Source organism: Martes martes (assembly GCF_963455335.1).
Source record: "Martes martes genome assembly, chromosome: 11".
In the NCBI taxonomy this organism is placed as follows: domain Eukaryota; kingdom Metazoa; phylum Chordata; class Mammalia; order Carnivora; family Mustelidae; genus Martes; species Martes martes.
Window position 1 is genome coordinate 4,239,986 of NC_137899.1, and position 7,031 is coordinate 4,247,016.

The following is a 7,031-nucleotide window of genomic DNA, read 5'->3' on the forward strand; positions in this document are numbered from 1 at the left end:
GAACACGAACCCAACTCAACCTGTGTTAAAACTGAAGGTAGACACCCCTTAGAGTTTCGGGAACTCGGAAGCCATGTTGATAAAGTGACTTTTGGTGCTTAAATTGCAGCTCAACTCATGACTGGATCAAACTGATCAGTCCAAGTATTCTAGTTGCCAAACAGACAAAAGAGAGTGTTTCCTAAAATAAGGAGAATATGTCTATATCATGTATGTTGATATTTATCTATATCTGAACTGTACTGTATCTGTCTCCACACACACACATACTTTCTTCCAGTATATATTATCCTCTTAGAAAAATGTCCAGCATATCAGCACACAAATAATAAAGAAATATGCAAGGAAATAAAAGATTGCAAACAACACTCTGGAGAAATATCAATCAGTAGAAATAAGCCAACAGATGGCTCGGCTTTTAGAATCAGCAGATAAGTGCTTTAAAAATAACTACTAAATGAATATTTTTTTAAAGTAAAAGAAAAGAGTAAAAAGAAGAAGAATTTTAGGAGAGACAAAAAAAAAAAAAACTACATAAAATGACATAGTAGAACCAAAACATGCAATATCAGAAATAATGTTTTATGGTATAGGAGTAACAGCACATTGGACACAGAGAAATAATGAAAAGTGAATTGGAAGAAAAAGTCCATATAAATCATCCAATTGAATTATAGGCTGGGAAAATATTGCTTTTTTAAAAATTGAACAGAAATAAATGAAGTAGAGACTAAAAACACATTACAAAAGATCAATGAAACTGGCAGGTGATTTTTTGAAAAGATAAATAGACAAAACTTCAGCTAGTCTCATCAAGATAAAGAGCACTCGAATAAATAAAATCATAAATGAAGGAAGAGACATTACAACGGATACCATGGAAATACCAGTAACAGTGTGAACACTTAGACACCAATCAAATTGACAAACTATGAGAAATGGATAAATTCCTAGAAGCATCCAACCTACCAAGTCTAGATCATGAAGAATTAGAAAATTTGAACAGATCAATAATGAGTAAGGAGATTGAATCGATAATCAAAAACCTCCCAACAAACGAAATGTCCAGGACCCAGGCTTCACAGGTGATTTCTACCAAACATTTAGGTAAGAATTAATATCAACCTTTTTCAAATTGTTCTAAAAAATACAAGAGGAGGGAACACTTCCAAACTTATGAAGCCAGCATTACCTTGATACTAAGACCATACAAGGACACAACAAGGAAAGGAAATTACAGGTCAACATGCCTGATGAACATAAGTACAAAAACCCTCAAGAAAATATTAGCAAACCAAGTGTAATACCTTAGAAGGATCACACACAATGATCCTGTGAGATTTATTCCAGTGATGCAAAGGTGCTTCAACATATGCAGATCAGACAATGTGATACATCACATTAAAAGAGTTAAACATAAACATAATACGATCATAGGGGCACCTGGCTGGCTCAGTCAGTAGAGCAAGGGACTGTTGATCTCAGGGTCATGAGTTTGAGCCCCATGTTGGGTGTAGAGATTACTCAAGAAATTTTTAAAAATTATATGACCATCTCAATAGATACAGAGAAATGCATTTGACAAAATCCAACAACCACTTATCATAAGCACTGTCAGCAGATGGGTATAGAAGGAAGACACCTCAACCTAATCAAAACCACATGTGACAAGCACATAGCTAACAACCTACTCAAGGGTGAAAGGCTGATGGCTCTTCCTCTAAGACCAGAAACAAGACAGCAGTGCCTATACTCACCCCTTTTATGCATAGTATTACATAGTGTTGGAAGTCCTGTCCAGAGCAAGGACATGAATGAAAAGGCATCCAAATCAGAAAAGAAGGAAAACTGTCTCTAGGTGCCAATGACATGATATTACATTTAGAAAATGCTAAAGACTCCACTAAAAAAGTGTTAAAACTCAGAAACAAATTCAATAAAGTTACAGGATACAAAATCAGTGCACAAAAACCAGTTGCATTTCTATACACGATAACCATCTATCAGAAAGAGGAGTTGAGAAGATAATCCTATTTATAATTGCATCAAAAGAACAAAACACTTAGAATAAATTTACTGAGAAGGTAAAGGAGTACAGTGAAAGCTGTAAACCATTGATACAAAAAAATTTAAGAAGACACAAATAAATGAAAAATTTCATCCTTATGGGTTGGGAGAATTAATATTGTCAAAATGTCCATACTGCACACCATGATCTAGAGATTTAATGCAATCCCTATCAAAATGTCAATGGCATTTTTAATTGAAATAGAATGAATAATCTTCAAATTTCAAACTATGTTACAAAGCTATAGTAAGCAAAACAGTATGGGGCTGGCATATAAACAGACACATATATGGATGGAATGGAAGAGACAGCCCAGAAATAAACCCACGCATATGTGGCGAACGCATTTACATATGTGGTCAATTAATGTGAAAAAAAAAGGATCAAGAAGAAAAAGGATAATCTCCTCAGTAAAAGGTGTTAGAAAAAATGCCAGCGACATGCAAGAGAATGAAACTGGACCTCTGTCTTAATTAATACACAAAAAACAATCCAAAATTGATTAAAGTCTTCAAAGTAAGACACGAAACAAACAAACAAAAACCCTAGAAGAAAACACAGGGATAAACTCCTTGACATCGGTTTCAGAATGACTTTCTGGATCTGACACTGAGAGCAAAGGCAACAAAAGAAAAAATAAACAAGAGGGACCACTTCAGACTAAAAAGTTTCTACACAGCAAAGGAAACCGTCAACAAAATGAAAAGGCAACCTACGAAATGGGAAAAAATAGTTGCAAATGGCATATCTGATAAGGGGTTAATGTCCACAATATATAGTCCTCAGACACCTAGAGACCTCTGCCTGCTCCAGACCTTGCATGGAGGGTGACGAGGGACAGGGGGTACAGTGGGGGAGTTTGACGAGCTCTGGACAGAGAGCTGCCTGTCCTTGAACCCTGGACCCAATGTGAGCCAGACCAAGGAGTGGAGATTTGCTCTCACAGTGGCTCTGCTGTCACTTGGGAGAGGAACCCCTGGGAGTAAAACTCACCTCCTATGCCGAATGTACACAGAAGGGTTCAAGCTGACATGGAACGACGCTGAAACCTTTCTCAGTTTCTCCAAAGACTGTTTGCACTCTTCCCTTTTAGTTTTTAGAGGTGAGAGAGGGACAGAGAGAGAAAGATAACCTCAGGCAGACTTCCCGCTGAGTGTGGAGCCCAATGCGGGACTCAATCCCAGGACCCTGAGATCATGACCTGAGCAGAAACCAAGAGTCGGATGCTTAAGGGACTGAGCCACCTAGGTGCCCCTCTTCTGTTTTAATTTTGACTAATTTCTCATGTGTGGCTTGTGAAATCACCCCAGTGCCTTGAAGGCTGCCAACTAACTTCATGAGTACATGTGAGAAAAACTGCTCTTTTTTCTACCATAAAAATGTGTGACTGTTATTTAGAGCTAAGAAATCATTAAATTTTGTGTAAAATTAAGTAAATCTGCAAGTAAGACACTTGAGATGTTTAAATAAAATATATGTGTGTATACACACACACACACGCACACACACGCATGCACACACACACACACACACACACACACATAAAAAATGCATACAACTCAAAAATCAAAAACCAAACAATCCAATGGGCAGAAAAACTGGACATTTTTTCCCATGAAGACACACAGATGGCCAACAGGTACATGAAAAAATGTCAACATCACCCACCATCAGGGAAATGCAAGTAAAAACTACAATGAGATGTCATCCCACACCTGTTGGAATGGCTATTATCAAAAAGATAAGAGCTCACAAATGTTGGCAAAGATGTGGAGAAAAAAGGAATAGTGTGCACTTTGGAGGAAATTCAAATTGGTACAATTACTATGAAAAGCAGTATGGAGGTTCACTGCTGCTCCTACTTCTGGATGTACACCAGGAGGAAACAAAATCACTCTCTTGAAGTGATCTTGTACTGCCCCCCCCCATTCATTGCTGCATTATTTACAACAGCCAAGACATAGAAACAACCCAAGTTATCTGTAGGCGAATGAATAAATAAATAATACGTGGTTTATTTACACAAATGGAATATTATTCAGTCATTGGCAGAAAAAAAGGAAATTGTGCCATTTGTGACCAAAGTGTTGGACCTTGAGGGTGTTATGCTAACTGAAATATGTCAAGCAGAGAAATACAAGCACCATGTTTCACTTACATGTGGACTCTATAGAAACCAAGTGGATAGGTACAGAGCAGAGATTTGTCTCACCAAAGGTAGGAGGTTGTGGACAGGTAAAATGGGTGAAGGTCAGCAATCAAAGGGTACAACGTTGAGGAGCCTGGTTGGCTCAGTTGGTTAAGCATCACTCCTGACTTCAGCTCAGGTCATGATCTCAGGGTCCTGACATTGAGCCCCTCGTTGGGCTCCCTGCTGAGTGGGGACCCTGCTTAGATTCTCTCTCTCCCTCTCCCTCTGCCCCTCCCCTGCTCACTCACATGTGCCCACAAGCATGCACATTCTTTCTCTCTCTTAAAAAAAAAAAAGTGTAAACTTCCAAGTACAAACTTACAAAGTAACTAAATTCTGGAAATGTTATGGACAGCACGGTGACTGAAGTTAACAATATTGTCTAGTATATTTTAAAATTGAAAAGACAGCAGATCTTAAAAGTTTTTTCTCCAAGAAAAAGACATTTATAACTATACAAGGTGATGGATGTTAGCAAATGTATTGTGGTAATCATTTTGCAATGTATATATATATATATCAAATCATCACATCATACACCTAAAATGAATACAATGTTGTATGCCAGTGAAATCTCAATAAAGTTGGGGAAGAGTCATTTCTAACCCTAGTGATATGATGTTGTCAAACATTTGGAAGTATGTGTACCTGGATCGCCAGTAGAAGAATAGGAGAGAGAGACAGGCCAGGAAAGACAAACAATTTTTTTAAATGTTGGCCAAAATTTTGCCAAACTTGATCAAAAACAGTAATCCAGATATGCAGAAAGCACTGTAAATATAATCAGGATCAATACAAATGAAATGATAACTGAGAACAGCATAGTTAAATGACTTAAAGCCACCGTTATATACAAAATCTTAAATGAAGCCAAAGAAAATTCTGCAATAGACACAAGGAAACAATTTTGTTTTGTTGTTGCTGGACTTCTCATTCCAAAAAATGGAAGATCAAAGTGTTGAAACCATACCTTTAACGTGCTGGGGAAAACAAAAATCTATCATCCTAGAATTCAATATCCAGCAATTAGAATTTTCCATAATGAAAGTCAACTTGTGATAAATGAAGGCTGAAAGATTTTGTTGCTTGACTGTAAAGTCTGCTGCTGGGAGTTTTTCAGGCTGGAAATAAACCGAAAGAGGATACCAAGTGGAAATCTGTATCTAGAGAAAGAAACGAAGAGCCCTGGAAAGAGTAAATATGTAAGTAAATGGAAATATTATGTTGGTTTTATTCTTAATTTTTTAAATCTAAGTGACTGTTCAAAGTACACAAACAATAGCTCTAGAGTGGGGTGTTTATAAGACATGTAGAAGTAAACTATATGACCACAGTAGCAAGCAGAACCGCATAGGGTACACCTGGAACCATAATGTTGTAATATTTCTTACGTTCTCAGTGGAGTGCTACAACAGCAATCAAGGCAGACCGTGACTAAGTTAAGGGTACCTACTGTAATCCCCAGAGCAACTGTAATGAAAGTAATACAGACATTTCGCTTAAAAAGCCAGTAAAACATACGTAATGACATAATAAAAAAATCATTCCAGAAAGAGACCCAAAAAGAGGAACAAAGATCATAAGAGACAAATAGAGAACACATACCAAGATGGTACATGTAAACTTGACCATATCAACAATTATAGTAAATGGAAATGCACTAAACACTTCCAATGAAAGGCAGAGGTTTTCATTTAAAAGGCATTCAAGAAGGGGAACAGAGATGCTCCTGTCTGGGGATGGACAGGTTGGCCTTGCCCACCTTTCCACTGTGTCCAAGGGATGAATGTTAAATACAAACTGTTAAATACAAAGGCATGTAGACAGATTGAAAGAATAGAAAAAGATCATACAAGCAGTAAGCCTAAGAAGGTTGGTGTGACTATATCGGACAGAACAGAATTTTGCACGAGGACTATCGACAACACAAGAGATTGCAAAGTGAAGAGAGCTCTGCTAGGAAAGTCATTCAAAACAGCGCCCGGAGGATATGAAGAAAGCCCGGCCAGTGCAGGTCTCCTCTTCCAATTCCCCAAACACCATGAACTTTCGACTTTTATGAATTTCAACTTGTGAGTTGCACCTGGACCACCTCCTAGAACACAACCCTCCACTCTGGACTGAAACAGAGATAATGCAGCATCTGTGAGCTAAACAGCCCGTCATGGATAAGATTGTCAGTTTAATTCCACCAGCACCAATCATAATTCTTTCAAAACAAGTTATGTAACCCTGTGTTTTGTGCCTTTGTGAGCTTGTACTCTCCACTTGCAATTCGGAGCACACTTTCAATTTGGGTCAACTCTGTGTTTCCCTGATTGCAATCCCTGAGACCCCAAATTAACCCTTCTGGTGGCTTTACTGTCCCTTCCTCGTTGACGCCAGAGAGAAGGAGAATCTTTTCATAATGGCAGAAAGGTCCAATAACCAAAAAGTTATAGCAATCTTCAATGTGCATGAAAATACATAACAACCCGAAACCATGAGAAGAAACACGGACAGAACAGAAAGTACTCGAAGAAAACAGTTACGGCTGGAGATTGTAATGCCCCATAGATAATAGAATATTTTTGCAAACAAAAATTCACTAAGAATGTAGAAGATATGAATAATGTCCTCGACACAATTGACATTTGTAAAATATTACACCTGATGTCTGCAGAATACAAAATGTTTTCCAGGGCTCATGGAGTATTGACCAAGAGAGATCGTGCTGGGCCACCAAACGAGCCTCAGCACATTTCAAAACACGGCAATCATAAATATTTCGTT